This window comes from Octopus sinensis, linkage group LG26 (assembly GCF_006345805.1).
Source record: "Octopus sinensis linkage group LG26, ASM634580v1, whole genome shotgun sequence".
Taxonomy (NCBI): Eukaryota; Metazoa; Mollusca; class Cephalopoda; order Octopoda; family Octopodidae; genus Octopus; species Octopus sinensis.
The window spans coordinates 18,668,489-18,685,451 of NC_043022.1; the positions used below are offsets into that span (position 1 = coordinate 18,668,489).

Genomic DNA, 16,963 nt, shown 5'->3' on the forward strand with positions numbered 1-16,963 from the left:
ATCAGAGATGCACATATCGTCAGTCACTAAAGGACATGGTCAACTGGTTATGGTCAAACAACTGACAAGCAAATCTGTGGTATTGAGCAGAATATTTGCTGTAGCCTGTCTTTTATACCAAGACAAAACAATGTACATGATAACATTTCCAATCAGTTAAGATCGGGACCACTGCCTGGTACTGCATCAAGACTTCGTCATCATTATTATTATCTTTGTATATAAAATTCAAGTTGTGTGTGTGAGACACTGTCTCCTCCGATTTAGATTCCTAACTACTCCCACATTTTGCGGTGCAGTTTAACCAAAAGCGGGTATCTTATAGTCGTCATTCATATCGAGCCCTTCTGGGTATTAGCATGAGTCTACGATTTAAAAAAAAATTACCAGCATTTTTCCGCATTTTTAATGATTTTTGCTCGGGTTATATAAGGGAAGTATCTCTCTAAAAATGCTTACAAAGCCGAGCAACGCCAGGCGATACTGCTAGTTATTATTATTATTATTATTATTATTATTAAGGCAGCAAGCTGGCAGATTCGTTAGCACGCAGGACAAAATGCTTAGCAGCATTTCATCTGTCTCTACATTCTGAGTTCAAATTCTGCTGAGGTCAACTTTGTCTTTCATCCTTTCAGGGTGAATGAAATTGCCACCAGTCAACTATCCTCCTCTCCCCGCCAAATTTCAGGCCCTGTGTCTAGAAAGGATTATTATTATTATTATTAAGGCAGTGAGCTGGCAGAATTGTTAGCACACTGGATGTTAGCTTAGTGGCATTTCGCCTGTCTTTATGTTCTGAGTTCAAATTCTGTGACGGTCAACTTTGCCTTTCAGGGTCGATAAACTAAATACCAGTTGTCTACTGGGGTGGATGTAATTGACTATTCCCAAATTTCAGGCCTTGTGGTGGTGGTGCTGTTGCTGTTGTTCAGGTCACTGCCTGGAAACGAACTCGGAATCTTGAGGATAAGAGCGGGCACATGGCGTAGTGGTTAAGAGTGTTGGCTACTAACCCCAAGATTCCGAGTTCAATTCCAGGCAGTGACCTGAATAATAATAATAATAATAATAATATCAAAAAAATACCTTAGGAATGAGAACCCAGGTTCAAAATTTCCCCAAGACACCTGATGAAGGCTGGAGGGTATATCAACCAAAACATTGTGTTAACAACAAACAAGATGGGGACAAATATCTGTCAAATGTAAATAATGTAATTTTTTGTTTTGTTTTGTTTTTTAGTTAAATAGCATACTCAGGAGGACATTAGCTAATGTGTTCTTTTCCAAGGTGCTAGGATGTGACTTGGAGATTTGGCTGCTATTTCTAGGGAGCCAGTTACCAGACAAAATTCCTTGCAGTTCATTGTTATGTAACTTCACTCTTTCAGTTCAAATCCTGCCTGAGTCAATTTTGGTTTTCATTCCCTCCAAAGCTATGGTGGCAGTGGTGGTTTTAGTGAATGTGTGGTTAAGAAGCTGTCTTTGCAGTTACAGGTTTTCGGGTTCAATCCCTCTGCAGCACCTTGGGCACATGTTTTATGCAATAGGCCCAGGGACTCGTGAATAAGTTTTTGAAAGAAGCCCACTGTTTGAGGGGGTGCTGAAAATTTTTTGGTTTTGGAAAAAAGAAAATACAGGAAGATCGGTTAATTACGATTTTATTCAACATATTCCCCTCTCAGATTCACCCACTTATTGCAGCGGTCCTTCAGATTTTTTTCTAAATTACAGCGGCCCCTAATTTTTTTTCTAAGCCCTGTAAAAGAACTTGGAAGGTTGGGCCTGCGACCAGGCCTTTCGTGACACCCTTAAAGCCCAGAACTTTTCAGTTCCCCATCGTATTTGTGTGCCTTGTCATCATGTGATAGATGCAAATGAGTGTCACTATTTACAGGTCATTCATTTCCAATGTTCTTCGAAAATATGTCTGGTTCTGGGAAATACTTGATCGGAAAAATTTCAGGGTTGGCATCGGGGAAGGGCATCCAGCTGGAGAAAATCTGCCTCAACAAAATTCCATATCTAACCCATGCTAGCATGGAAAAGTAGATGTAAAAACGAAGGTAAAGAAGAAATATGAACATGTGATCTTCATTCATTGTTATGTTCTTGTACTAAATTTAATTCTTACGCAAGCCTGCCCTAAGAATGCCAGACATTTTTTCTACCATGAATGGACAGAGTATATTTCTTTTACAAAATCACCCAAAAGAGACGTTGTGTTAGATAATAATGTTGAAAACAGATTGTCCACAGCAACAGTATCCAGATGGATTTATTCCCGACATCTTATTACTACGAAAAAAAAAAATTATAATTTCTTCATCAGATTAAACCACAATGAATTCTGCTATTGGATATTCACATCATCATCATCGTTTAACGTCCGTTCTCCATGCTAGCATGGGTTGGACGGTTCGACCGGGGATCTGGGAAGCCAGAAGGCTGCACCAGGCTCCAGTCTAATCTGGCAATGTTTCTACAGCTGGATGCCCTTCCTAACGCCAACCACTCCGTGAGTGTAGTGGGTGCTTTTTACGTGCCACCCGCACAGGTGCCAGGCGAGGCTGGCAATGGCCACGGTCGGATTGGTGAAATTTACGTGCCACCAGCAAGGAAGCCAGTCGAGGCGGTGCTGGCAGTGGTGAGAAACCTTTGAGAGCTGAACAGCAGAAGGTCTTCAGACAAAAAGCCCCACTTCAGGCAAGTATTTCATCCCTTACCTTCTTACACTTTAAAAGGGGCCAGGCTGCCTCCACGGTGCCCTTCTACTAACACTTTGTAGCCACTTGGATATCAGAGACTTTAAACTGCTTGGAGATTTCACCTAGTTGGAAATCCTCTCCATTGACTCGGCTTTCAAGCTCATACTCGAAGAACTTTATTAAAAAAAAAAGGCTACCTGGCTATGTGGTAAAAAGCTTGCTTCCCAACCATGTGGCTCTGAGTTCTGTTCCAGTGTAGCACCTTAGGCAAGTGTCTTCTATAACCACAGCTTTTCGATATTATTATTATTATTCAGGCCACTGCTTGGAATTGAACTCAGAATCCAACAAGATCTAGAAAAGTCGTACATGAAAGAATTTGAAATGGTGAAAACGCGCCAGATTAAGAAGATTATGAAACTCAAAGGTCAGAGAATGAAGATTGAAGTCTGTCACCCACCTGTGAAAGCAGTAATTAATGTAAGTAGCCGACATCTAGAAAGCTCTGAAGAAGCAGTACTGAACAAAGGTCTCAGCTTTGCAACAACCATCAAGCGCATTCCATACTTGGACATAATAGCCCCTATTGAAGAGATAGCCATAAAGATACCAAAAGCTCAGGGAGATGAACTAAGGTGGAAAGTGAGACAAGTACTATAAAAAGCAAAACCTCCTAAACCAAGAAAAGTTTGCTATCAGAAGACTACAGAGTGACAATTCCATCATAATACTTCCAGCAGACAAGGGAAATGCTACAGTGGTGATGAAGAAGTCTGACTACTCTGAAAAACTGGAAGTCTTATAAGTGATGGTAGCTACAGCAAAGAAAAGAAAGACCCAACTCTGAAAACAGAGAGGAAATTGTCACAGACCTTGATCAAGAACAAGGATCACTTTACACCAATGAAGTACAGACAGCTGACTCAACACCACAGTAAACCACCACACATGTACGGTCTCCCTAAGATTCACAAGGATGGTATTCCGTTAAGACCTATAGTGAGCTGTAGAGGTTCAGCCTGTCATCCACTGAGCCGCTTCCTTGTGGATATATTCAGATATAATCAGTCCATTAGCAGGAAAGTCAACATCGTACGTGAAGAATTCCACCCACTTCACAGAATTGATCAAAGATACTCCCATTGAATCCGACCAGATGGTGAGTCTAGATGTGATAAGTCTGTTCACCAAAATCCCAGCTGGTAAAGCACTATCGGTGATTCAAGAAAAACTAGTGACAGACACCCATCTAAAAGAACATACTAGTATACCAATAAGAAACTTGATGGAAATATTGGCCCTCTGTGAAGAAACTACCTACTTCAGTATGGACACTGATATATATCGACAAGTGGAGGGTTTAGCTAAGGGTTTGCCATTATCACCGATAATAGCCAATATATACTTGGAATACTTTGAGAATTTGGCTTTAGGATCAACACCACTAAAACCAACCCTGTGGTTGCGATATGTTGATGATGCCTTTATACTCTGGCCCCACCAGGAAGATGTCCAAGTGCTGTTAGATCATGTGAACTCAATAAAACCATCCATACAGTTCACAATGGAAAAGGAAAAAGGCAATCAGCTAGCATTCCTGAACGTATTAATAACACGCACCAAGTATGGATTCACGATATCCATATACTGCAAGCCGACCTTCACTGGACGATACCTCAACTTTAATTCCCACCATCCATACAGAGTAAGAAGAGGGATTTCTCAGTGCCTAAAACACCATACAAAAAGTACACCATGAAGAAATGATCAAGCTCAATAACAATTTTTCAGTAACAACTACCCTAAAAACATACTATACACTCCAATTATGGAGAAAAGAGAGGGTAAAAACAGTAAACTGTCCACAGTCTGTCTACCCTATGTGAAAGGCCTCTCCGAAAAGATACAAAAGATATGCAGCTCATATGACATCAGGACAGTATTCAAGAGTAATACAACACTTCGCAAATATTGCCTTCAAGTAAAACCACCAATAGCAGAGAATATGACCAATTACTGCGTGTATTCCATCCCATGCAGCTGTGGTAGGTTATACAAAGGCGAAACAAAAATAAGGGTAGACGAACGTCGCAAAGCTGTGACACAAGGAGATATTGATAAATCGGGTATAGCTGATCATGTATGGAAAAACGGAGACCACCTCCCCCTGTGGGATGAAGTTAAAATAATAGACATAGAACACCACTGAAAGAATTGAATTGATTTATAAATGAGGTAAATACATTTTTTATACTTCTTAAAAATGATTTTAAAAGTATTAAACAGCAATTACCATGACCACATTACGAAACTAAAATAGTTCTCTTAACCGCTTACCCGACAGAAACGAATATATGCATTTTGACCGAAATCGTTTTTTTCTATCTCTGGCGAGTTAACTCGCCAAAATCGACAGCAAACGAGTTCCTTCGTCTAAAAGCGGGTTAACTCGTTTCTGCCCAAAGCGGTAATTTAAAATCAATATTATTGAATTAAAATTCATAATAAATAAGGTTTGAAATATACCTCGAAATCACCATTCAAAACATAGTAAAATAAAACAATTAAAAAATATCTCTGAAAAAATACATTTATTTTCAAAATAATTGTTGGGTAAGGGGTTAATGAAATAACCAATAAGTATTTGTAGCATGACCAATGTCAAAGGTCGCTGCGCACCACATATACAGGCTCAGGCTTGGCTGTGTGATCAGCAGTTGGCTTCCCAACCACATAGTTCCAGGTTCAGTCCCACTGTGTGGCACCTTGGGCAAGTGTTTTCTATAGCTTTGGACTGACGAAAGCCTTGGTGGTGGATTTGGTAAATGGAAACTGAAAGAAGCCTGTTATGTAATGGGGACATTATGTGTGTGGGTTGCAGGGACATAAACAAACCAATACCAGTTGTCAAGCAGTGGTGGGGGACAAACACACATGGATTCACTCAAACGTGTGTATTGTCATCATCAGCATTTAACATCTGTTTTCCATGCAGGCATGGGTTGGACAGTTTGACAGGACCTGACCAACTGAGGGACCATCTGAGGCTTCATGTCCGTTTTGTCATGGTTTCTGTTGCTGGATGCCCTTCTTAACGCCATATATATGTATGTGCGTGTAAGACGGTCTTCTTTCAGTTTCCACCTACCAAATCTATTCACAAGGCTTTGGTCAGCCTAAGGCTAGAGTAGAAGATACTTGCCCAAGGATGCTATGCAGATGAATGAACCATACTCTTTTACTCTCTTTTACTTGTTTCAGTCATTTGACTGCGACCATGCTGTAGCATGACCTTTAGTCGAGGAAATCGACCCCAGGACTTATTCTTTGTAAGCCTAGTACTTATTCCATTGCCAAACCGCTAAGTTACAGGGACGTAAACACACCAGCATCGGTTGTCAAGTGATGTTGGTGGGGGACAAACACAGACTCACAAACATATACACACACATACATATAAATATATACATATATACGATAGGCTTCTTTCAGTTTCCGTCTACCAAATCCACTAGGCTATAGTAGAAGACACTTACCCAAGATATCACGCAGTGGGACTGAACCCAGAACCATGTGGCTGGTAAGCAATCTACTTTCCACACAGCCAGTGTTGTTAATTTTAATTTTAGGTAATGTTTCGATATTAGTATATGACGTTAATCGTGAGTGTGTTTTGTTCAACTCTGTCGAGCAGAGTCACATCATAGGCTGTTGCCGTAAGATTATCTTTTTTTTTTTTTAGATTATCTTTATGGTTTTTAGTAGGGTTTTTAACTGTTTTGATATCAACACTTGTTTTAATTTTAATGACGAAGCTGTTAAAGTATCTTGGGGAGGCCTACAAATAAAAAAAAATCTTACTGCTACGCTTCTGTAAACACCTTAGAAATTGGTTATCGTAGACAATTTTAGTAGGGAGGATTATCAGAGAAATAAAGCCACGCTATAATAATAATAAATGCCCTGATGCAGTACTAGGCAGTGGCTCTCGTGGCTTCTGATCTTAACTGATTGCAAGTGTTATCATGTACATTGTTTTGTCTTGGTATAAAAGATGGGCTACAGCAAATGTTCTGCTCAATACCACAGATTTGCTTGTCAGTTGTTTGACCTTAACCAGTTGACCATTTCCCTTTGTGGCTGACGATATGTGCATCTCTGATCACAAGCAGAAGTAGTGGGGGAGCATCATAGCCATATGTTGGGAGGAATTCTTTGGGGTTTGAATAATTCAACTCTGGAGACATGGGTGTGTCATTCAACATCCTTAAACAACCCTTATTCAGGGACCTTTTGAGTGGGATGGGTTACTCGACCACAAGAAAATTCTAACTGGGCCCCACTTGCAAGGTCATGTGCTGTTTATCTTGATATCAGATCTCCATGTCGCGCACATATGGTTGTGATGCATGTACCTGGTGTACCCTTATCAGACGGGTAGTCATAACGGGTATACTTGGCTTTGTATATTTTACCCCAGTGTCACTTTTATGGCATGCACTGCTCTCTCACTCAATAATAATAATAAGCCTTTCTACTAAAGGCATAAGGCCTGAAATTGTGGAGGAGGGAACTAGTCGATTACATCGACCCCAGTGTTTCCATTGTATTTAATTTAACGATGAAAGGCAAAGTCGACCCCCAGCGGAATTTGAACTCAGAACGTAAAGACGGACGAAATGCCGCTAAACGTTCTGCCCGGCGTGCTAACGACTCTGCCAGCTCGCCGCCATTAATGATAATAGTAATAATACTTTCTACCATTGGCAGAAAGACTGAAATTTTCGGAAAGTGGGGCTAGTCGACTGTATTGACCCCAGTGCTCGACAGGTAATTAATTAGCACACACAGACGTACACGGCATTCTTTCGGTTTAACTCGACAGAATCAAAACACATCACCGTGGAAGCAAATGACAGTTCGATTCTGTTTCCTGCTTGGAAATTTGCGGATTTTACATACACACGTGAAACAGGTAAGAACAAATATGCAAAGCTTTTTTTTCTTCAAGTTTAAAACGAGACATTGCTGGCATAATTTCGTCATATCTGTTACTCCACAACCCACGGAAATACCCGAGGTGAAATGTTTTGATTTTGTCGAGTTATATCGAAAGAATGCCTCTTTTGGCGATCTTTCGTCTCTAGTAGACCTTTCCGTCGATTTCCGTGAAAATCTTCTTTTTTTTTTTACATATGGGCCTGCGGGAACTTCTGAAGTAATATACATACATAAAAACATACACCGAGTAAAAAATTTCAGTTATCTCTTTCTTTCACACATTACTCTGTCTCTTCACACACACTAACAGAAGCACTTCACTTACACAACATACTTTCTGTCTCCCACACCCCATCAAACACACACACACACACACACACACACATGTACATGTACATCAATGCTCCCATGCACGGTAACTTCAAAATGCTTAGCGGTATTTCGTCTGTCGTTACGTTCTGAGTTCAAATCCCGCCGAGGTCGACTTTGCCTTTCATCCTTTCGGGGTCGATAAATTAAGTACCAGTTACGAACTAGGGTCGATGTAATCGACTTAATACCTATGTCTGTCCTTGTTTGTTCCCTCTGTGTTTAGCCCCTTGTGGGTAATAAAGAAATAGGTAACTTCAAAAGAAGTTCCCTCGTCATACAATTGCTTTCTCTTAGTCTCTTTCGCTCTCATTACTTCAAAAGTTCCCGCAAGCCCATATGTAAAAAAAAAAAATTTTTTTACGGAAATCGACGGAAAGGTCTACTAGAGACGAAAGATTGCCATGTTTTGATTTTGTCGAGTTATATCGAAAGAATGCCTCTTTTTCCACTTCGATACGCCAAAGAGAACAAGCACGCAATTGACAAGACAACATGTGCTCACGGAAACTAACGGATATTTTGTTTTCATTCGTCTACTGAAAACGAAGCCACGCCTTTTAATCGATTCCAAAGGGATGAAAGGCAAAGTTGACCTCGGCGGAATTTGAACTAAAGACGACTGAAATAGCTCCAAGCATTTTGTCTGGCGTACTAACGATTCTCCAAGCTTGCTGCCATAAATGATGAAAAATGGTTAAAAGTTTTTTTAATTTTTTTTGTAACTTAGGAATATATTTCTATTTACTGACATTTGATAAGTGACTTTTAAACGCTGACATAGGTTTCGAAAGGAAAACTCAAGTCTAATTTTGTTTCTTCACCAGATTGTTTTTGATCTTATTATAGTGATAATAGGGGTACGCTATAGTTAAAGACCGCTAGGTGTTGTAGGCGTCAGCAGACAGCCTTATCACGTGATCAGGAGGAAATGTAGAATAAGTATTTCTACATAACATTAATTTAAGAACGATGCTGTCAGCTGGCCGGTTAGCTCAGTTGGTTAGAGCGTCGTGCTAATAACGCGAATGTCGTGGGTTCGAGCCCCATACTGGCCAATCCGAAATTTTTTTTTTTATTTTTCTTTCCATAGTGTTTTGTTGCATACATACGACGGACATATATGTACAGTTGTGCTTTATTCTCAGATCACTGTCTTGGAAGCGTTCCAGTCGTGACTATCCTGTTTTTTTTTTGTTTGTTTAACAGACAAACGGATTAAGTCGATTACATCGACCCCAGTGCGAAGCTGTACTTTTATTTATCGACCCCGAAAGGATGAAAGGCAAAGTCGAAATTCCGCCGAGGTCGACTTTGCCTTTCATCCTTCGGGGTCAATAAATTAAGTACCAGTTACACACTGGGGTCGATGTAATCGACTTAATCCGTTTGTCTGTCCTTGTTTGTCTTCTCTATGTTTAGCCCCTTGTGGGCAATAAAGAAATATATATTACAGACAACAGAACTCTAGTTAAACAAACAAACAAAAAAAACAGGATAGTCACGACTGGAACGCTCCAGGACAGTGATCTGAGGATAACGGGATGATCCACCACCCACTTCGACCTGGTGCTGAATAATGGAAGAGTGGAAGCGGAGGGGTTATTAAAAGGCAGAATCATTAAAATGCCGGACAAAATGCTTATCGGCATTTCGTCCGTATTTACTTTCTGAGTTCGATGTACGTATGTGTATTCAGTGGACTTGTGCAGAAATTACGGAGTGACTCAAAGGTCGATAGTTTCGTTCGTTGGCAATAATCCTTATTGGCAGAAGGTCTGAAATTTTGGAGTTGGGGACGGGCTCCTGGATATCGACCCCACCCCCGCCCGGTGCTTAACTGGTACTTTATTTTATCAACCCGAGAAATGAGAGGCAAAGTCGACCTCAGTGGAACTCGAACTCAGAACGGACGAAACGCCGGTAAGTGTTTGTTTCTTTTGGCCGTACTAACGATTCTTCCAGCTCGCCACCTTAATTCTATATACACACACATACATACCAGTGAACACACACACACATACTCACCACTGAACACACATACAAACCACCGAACACACATACACATACTCACCACCGAACACATATACGCACAAACACATACTTACAACCGAACACGCATACACACACACACCACCGAACACACATGCACATACTCACCACGGAACACACATGCACATACTCACCACTGAACACATACACACACACACCACTGAACATACACACACACACACACCACTGAATACACATACTCACCACTGAACATACACAGACACACACACCACTGAATACACATACTCACCACTGAACACATACACACCACTGAATACACATACGCATACTCACCACTGAACATACACACACACACACACCACTGAATACACATACTCACCACTGAACACATACACACCACTGAATACACATACGCATACTCACCACTGAACATACATACACACACACACACACACACCACTGAACGCATACATACACACACACACACCACTGAACACATACATACACACACACACCACTGAATACACATACTCACCACTGAACACACATACTCACCACTGAACACACACATACCACTGAACACACATACACATACGCACACATATACACGCTAAACACAATTCCTTCTGATTTTGGCAGAAGGCCAGTAATTGTAAGGGCGAGGCACTAATGAATTACATTCACCCCCGCAAACGATGAAAGTCAAAGTCGGATTCGGCAGAATTCGAACTCAAAACTCAAAACTAATTCCGCCTCAATAATAACAATAACAATAACAATAAAAAATAATATACGTAAATAATCATTAAAAAAACCCGAAAGAAAAGCGCGGGTTTTATAAACAGCGAAAGGGGAGATCACCCATGACGTTGTATACGACAGCGACATCAGTTCTCTGGTTGGTGATCCAGACGTTGCACGCTGATTGACAGCATGACTAAACGACGACATTAACAACAACACAACAACAACAGGTTCGACACTTGCAGCAGAAAATATAATACCACCGCCGTCGTCATCATCATCATCATTAACATGAATACCATCACGAAGAAGAACAGCAGCAGCAGCAATAATAAGCGGAGCAGTCAATCAGTCAGTCAAGTAGTTTAAGCTTTGCTGTCAGTTCCACTACCACCGCCACTACAATCACCATCACTACTACTACTACTACTACTACTACTACTACCACCACTACAATCACCATTCACTACTACTACCACCACCGTTACAATCACCATCACTACTACTACTACCACCGTTACAATCACCATCACTACTACTACTACCACCGCCACTACAATCACCATCACTACTACCACCGCCACTACAATCACCATCACTACTAATATTACTACCGACACTACTACTACTACTACTACACCGCCACTACAATCACCATCACTACTATCACCGCCACTACAATCACCATCACTACTACTACCACCGACATTACTACTACTACTACCACCGCCACTACAATCACCATCACTACTACTACCACCACCATTGCTACTATTGTCTTCACCATCGCCGCCACCACCACTAACAATTTTATAATAATTTTATTATTTACCCCCTCCCTCCCCTATAAGTTAATGCAATCGTCTGTACTACCACCACCACCACCACCATCGGAACTGCTACAATCATCCCTCCACCACCACTACCACTCCTTTAATGACCAACGTCCCCAAAGCTAATCTTATTTCTACTTTTCTTGAGCCCTAGGCCTCTCAAGGCAGGCTACCCAGCAACCACAGTATTCAAAGTGACGGCAGTGACAGCATCCCTCAGGGCCAGCAATTTTAAAGGTAAGATGGGGAAAAAAATCGATGACATTGACCCTAGTATGATTTGAACTCAGAAACCAGAACCAGGAGAAATGCTACAAAGCAATTCCCCATCACCACCACCACCATCATACATATCTTTTTTTCCTCTCTTTCCTCAATGTTATTTTTGTGTTGTTGGGGGTTTCAATTCTGACCAACGGACCTCACCTTTTTTAACTAGTTATTATTATTTTTTTTTTTTGGAAGCACACCGTCGGTTACGACGATGAGGGTTCCGGTTGATCCGAATCAACGGAACAGCCTGCTCGTGAAATTAACGTGTAAGTGGCTGAGCACTCCACAGACACGTGTACCCTTAACGTAGTTCTCAGGGATATTCAGCGTGACACAGAGAGTGACAAGGCCGGCCCCTTGAAATACAGGTACAACAGAAACAGGAAGTAAGAGTGAGAGAAAGTTGTGGTGAGAGAGTACAGCAGGGATCACCACCATCCCTTGCCGGAGCCTCGTGGAGCTTTAGGTGTTTTCGCTCAATAAACACTCACAACGCCCGGTCTGGGAATCGAAATTTAACTAGTTATACTTACTGAACAAAGATAGGTTTTACTTATCTCTGTTTGAACGGGCTTCATTCAGTTTCCGTTTACCAAATCCACTCACAAGTCTTTGGTCGGCCCGAGGCTACAGTACAAGACACTTGCCCAAGGTGCCATGCAGTGGGACTGAACACGGAACCATGTGATTGGTAAGCAAACTACTTACCACACAGCCACTCCTGCGCCTATATATATGTGTATATATATATATATATACACACACTCACACATGTGTGTATGTGTGTGAGTATGTATAGGTTCAAACCTATCTGACCCAACCTTTGCATTTTGCTCTCCTATAATTTGATTTAATTAATTTATTTACCAAAGTTTGCCGTAACTATGCATAGTCCTGAGATGAAAGGGGTAAACGTTTTTATTTCTCTTTCTATTTCAGAATTACAACTATTTAGCGGTTTGAGTTTGGCTGCTCTTTCTAGTGAGTCGAATGTCCTATATGGCCATTCCTTATATTGATGAATGTATATTATATAGTCTTTGACTATTTTTTCTTTCTCACTAGACCACTGGTAGCGGAAAATTTTTTCTAGAGTTTTTCAGTACCCTTATATTTATTAATATATATATATATATGTATATATATATATATATAACCGGAAGGCTTCATCAGGCCCAGTCAGATTTGGCAGTGTTTCTACGGCTGGATGCCCTTCCTAACGCCAACCACTCCGTGAGTGTAGTGGGTGCTTTTTACGTGCCACCTGCACAGGTGCCAGACAAAGCTGGCAACGGACATGAGCGGATGGTGCTTTTACGTGCCAATGGCACGGGGGCCAGGCGAGGCTGGCAACGGACATGAACGGATGGTGCTTTTACGTGCTACCAGCACGGGGGCCAGGCGAGGCTGGCAATGGACACGAGCAGACGGTGCTTTTACGTGCCATGGGCACAGGGGTGAGGCTAGGCTGGCAACGGACAAACGATTGGATGGTTTGCTTAACCACAGCTGCAATTTCCACTGATGTTGATTTGGTTTGATTTTGACTGTTCTCACTGGTCTTGCCGGGTCTTCTCACGCACAGCATACTTCCATAGGTTTCGGTCTTTAGTCATTTCCTTGGTGAGACCTAAAGTTCGAAGGTCGTGCTTCACCACCTCGTCTCAGGTTTTCCTGGGTCTACCTCTTCCACAGGTTCCCTCAACTGCTAGAGTGTGGCTCTTTTGCACACAACTATCTTCACCCATTCTCTTCACATGCCCATACCAGCGCAGACGTCTCTCTTGCACACCGCAACTGATGCTTCTTAGGTCCAACTTTTCTCTCAAGGTACTTACACTCTGTCGATTATGAACACTGACATTACACATCCATCGGAGCATACTGGCTTCATTTCTTGCGAGCTTACGCATATCCTTAGCAGTCACAGCCCATGTTTCACTACCATGTAGCATGGCTGTACGTACACATGCATCATACAATCTGCCTTTTACTCTGAACGAGAGGCCTTTTGTCACCAGCAGGGGTAAGAGCTCTCTAAACTTTGCCCAGGCTATTCTTACTCTAGCAGTTACACTTTCAGCACACCCACCCCTGCTACTGACTTGGTCACCTAGGTAGCGGAACTATCAACTACTTCTAGTTTTTCTCCCTGGAACGTGGTAGACGTTGGTCTCTGCACATTTTCAGTGTTTATTGCTCCTGAGCATCTGCCACAGACAAAAACTATTTTCCTAGTTAGCCTTCTTTTGACATTGCTACACCTCTTATGTGTCCATAGCTTGCACTTGGTGCACCTTATAGAGTTTCTACCTACACCTTTTTTACAGATTGAGCAGGGCCATCTACCTGAAGGCGTTTGTGACTTGTCTACTTTCCTACTTATTAGGACTTTGGTTTTGGCTAGATTGATTCTGAGGCCCTTCGATTCTAGACCTTGCTTCCTCACCTTGCTTGAATTCCTCCGTTATTGCCTAGAGGACTATAATAAATAGGAGGGGACTGAGGACTGAACCTTGGTGGACCCCAACCTCTACCCGGAATTCTTCACTGTACTCGTTGCCAACCCTCACCTTACTAGCAGCATCTCTGTACATGGCTCGCACAGCTCTAACTAACCATTCATCTATCCCTAGTTTCCTCATTGACCACCAGATAAGGGATCGGGGGACCCTGTCAAAGGCTTTCTCCATGTCAACAAAAGCCAGGTACAGGGGCTTGTCTTTGGCTAGGTATTTCTCCTGCAGCTGTCTTACCAGGAATTAGCATCAGTCAGAGTACTTCTCCCTGGCACGAACCCAAACTGCATCTCATCTAAGCTAATTCTCTCTCTAATTAGTTGGGCTATAAACCCTCTCCGTAACCTTCATTACTGATCCCGCAGCTTGATACCCCTGTAGTTATTTGTATCTAGAGCATCACCTTTACCTTTGTAGCAGTTGACTATTATGCTGCTACACCAGTCATTGGGTATGACTCCTTCGTGTATCACCTGGTTAACTTACGGGTGAGTAGGCTATAGCTGACACTACCAGATATTTTGAGCATCTCTGCAGTAATACCTGATGGGCTGGGGCTTTCCCTGTTTTCATGCTTGTAATTGCCTTAACTACTAAGGAACTGTCACTCGGATTGCTGGTCCCTCTGTTGGGTCGACATTCGGCAGACTCTCTTTATCCCATTCATTTTCCTCATTCAGCAACCTTTCATAGTGGCGTCTCCAAACCTCTCTCTTTGCATCCTCATTTAGCGCAAGTGAACCGTCATCCTTGCGAACACATTTCTCTCCTACCACATCACGATTCTCTCTCACACACTGTCTTGCAACACGAAATACCTCAGGTCTTTCATCATCCCGGTGCAGGACATTGGCAAATTTTTTCTCATCTGCTTCCCCACTGGCTAAATACACCTGCCTCCTAGCCTCCCTTCTTGCAGTCTGATAAACTTCCCTGCTACCACCGTTCTTCCAGTCCTTCCAAGCCTGTTTCTTTTGTCTAATAGCCCTGTCAACAATATTGTTCCACCACCACGTTATTTTTGGGTCTTGAGGGGACTTTGCACCAGCAAAGATCTGGTCAGTGGCTTTCAGCAGGTTTGTCCCTTAGAAGCGTCCAGTTGTCTTCTACCCCATGTGTAGCTATACCCCCTTCTATTTCGTCAAAGGCTTCAAGTAACATGTCTCTAAATCTCTGTCCATTTGCAGGGTCTTTAAGCTTCCAGACCCTTCTTCTCCATGTTGGTCGTCTTCTAGTCGCCCTCTTAGTCCTGATCCTAAAGTCACTAACTACCAGTCTATGTTGTGGGGTACATTCTTCGCCTGGGAAGGTTTTGGCATTTATAAGCAGCCATCTTTCCCTTTTTCTGGCAAGGATGTAGTCGATTTGGCTAGTATGCCGGCCCGATCGGTAGGTGACCAGGTGGCTTGTCGGTTTCCTGAAGTCATAAGACTATTCGCATCGCAGAACTCCAGCAGCCTGGTTCCCTCCTCGTTGCGGGAACCATAACCGTAGCCTACATGCACGCCATGGAAGCCTCCAGCACATCGTCCAACATGCCCACTGAAGTCACCAGCCACAAAAAGAAGATCCCTGTCTTTCGTCAATGACGTGGTCTGCAGTAGGGTGTCATAGAAACAGTCTTTCTGTCCATCAGGTAGCCCTGGCTGAGGGGCATAGGCCAATATAATAGTTGCTAAACTATGATGGAGCACTAATCTAATCTTAAGTATTCTGTCACATACTCTGACTACCTCGATTACCTTATCTACCCATTTTTCGTCGATAAGCATGCCCACACCCCCGACCCCATCAGTATTCCCAGTATGTGAGGAACCTAGCAGAACCTCCTCTCCACCTCACTTCTTGAATGCAGCATATATCAACACACCTCCGTTCAAGCAATTCAACGATCTCGCCAGATCTGCCTTTCAGTGTGCCAACCCTGAGGGTGTGGGTGGGAGTGGTATTGGCCCTAGTAGCGTCATGGACCTGAAAGGAAAACTTGCGTTTGGCAGGATTCATAGACAAACAATAAAACTCAAGTTCAAACCGCGTACACAACACTAAACATATCTTGCAATGAATGACCACTACCTTTTATGGAAGGAGGTGGGGTGGCATAAGACTGTGAAGTGTATCTTGCAATGAATGACCAACCTTTTATGGTAGGGGTGGGGGGTGGCGTAAGACTTGAAGTGTACAAGGGAGACAAGGATGAGAAAATTAGGACTTCCTGTACTGGTGGAGGGGGTGGGAAGGGCGGGTGGCACCGCGCAGAAAACCGCAGCCATTCCTTTTTGGAGAGAAATAGTTATTAGTAGGTATAAAATACCTAAATTTGAGAGAGAGATATTTTGCCTATCTTGGGAGATGCGTGAGCTATATTTATCTTAGCGATAAAGAGCCTATATAAAATTATAATACATTTATTCTATATTTAACGAGGACGTTAAATATTAGGAGCGAGCTATAGGATTAAATATATATTTAAACACAAGACATGAGACAACGATATAATT

At 42.2% G+C, this 16,963-nt stretch overlaps 1 non-coding gene across 1 annotated transcript; it reads left to right on the forward strand.

The window, feature by feature from the left end:
• The first annotated feature begins 9,064 nt into the window (after positions 1-9,064).
• Positions 9,065-9,138, forward strand: Trnai-aau. The gene has a single exon. It is a non-coding gene; the product is annotated as a tRNA-Ile (tRNA).
• Positions 9,139-16,963: the final 7,825 nt, after the last annotated feature.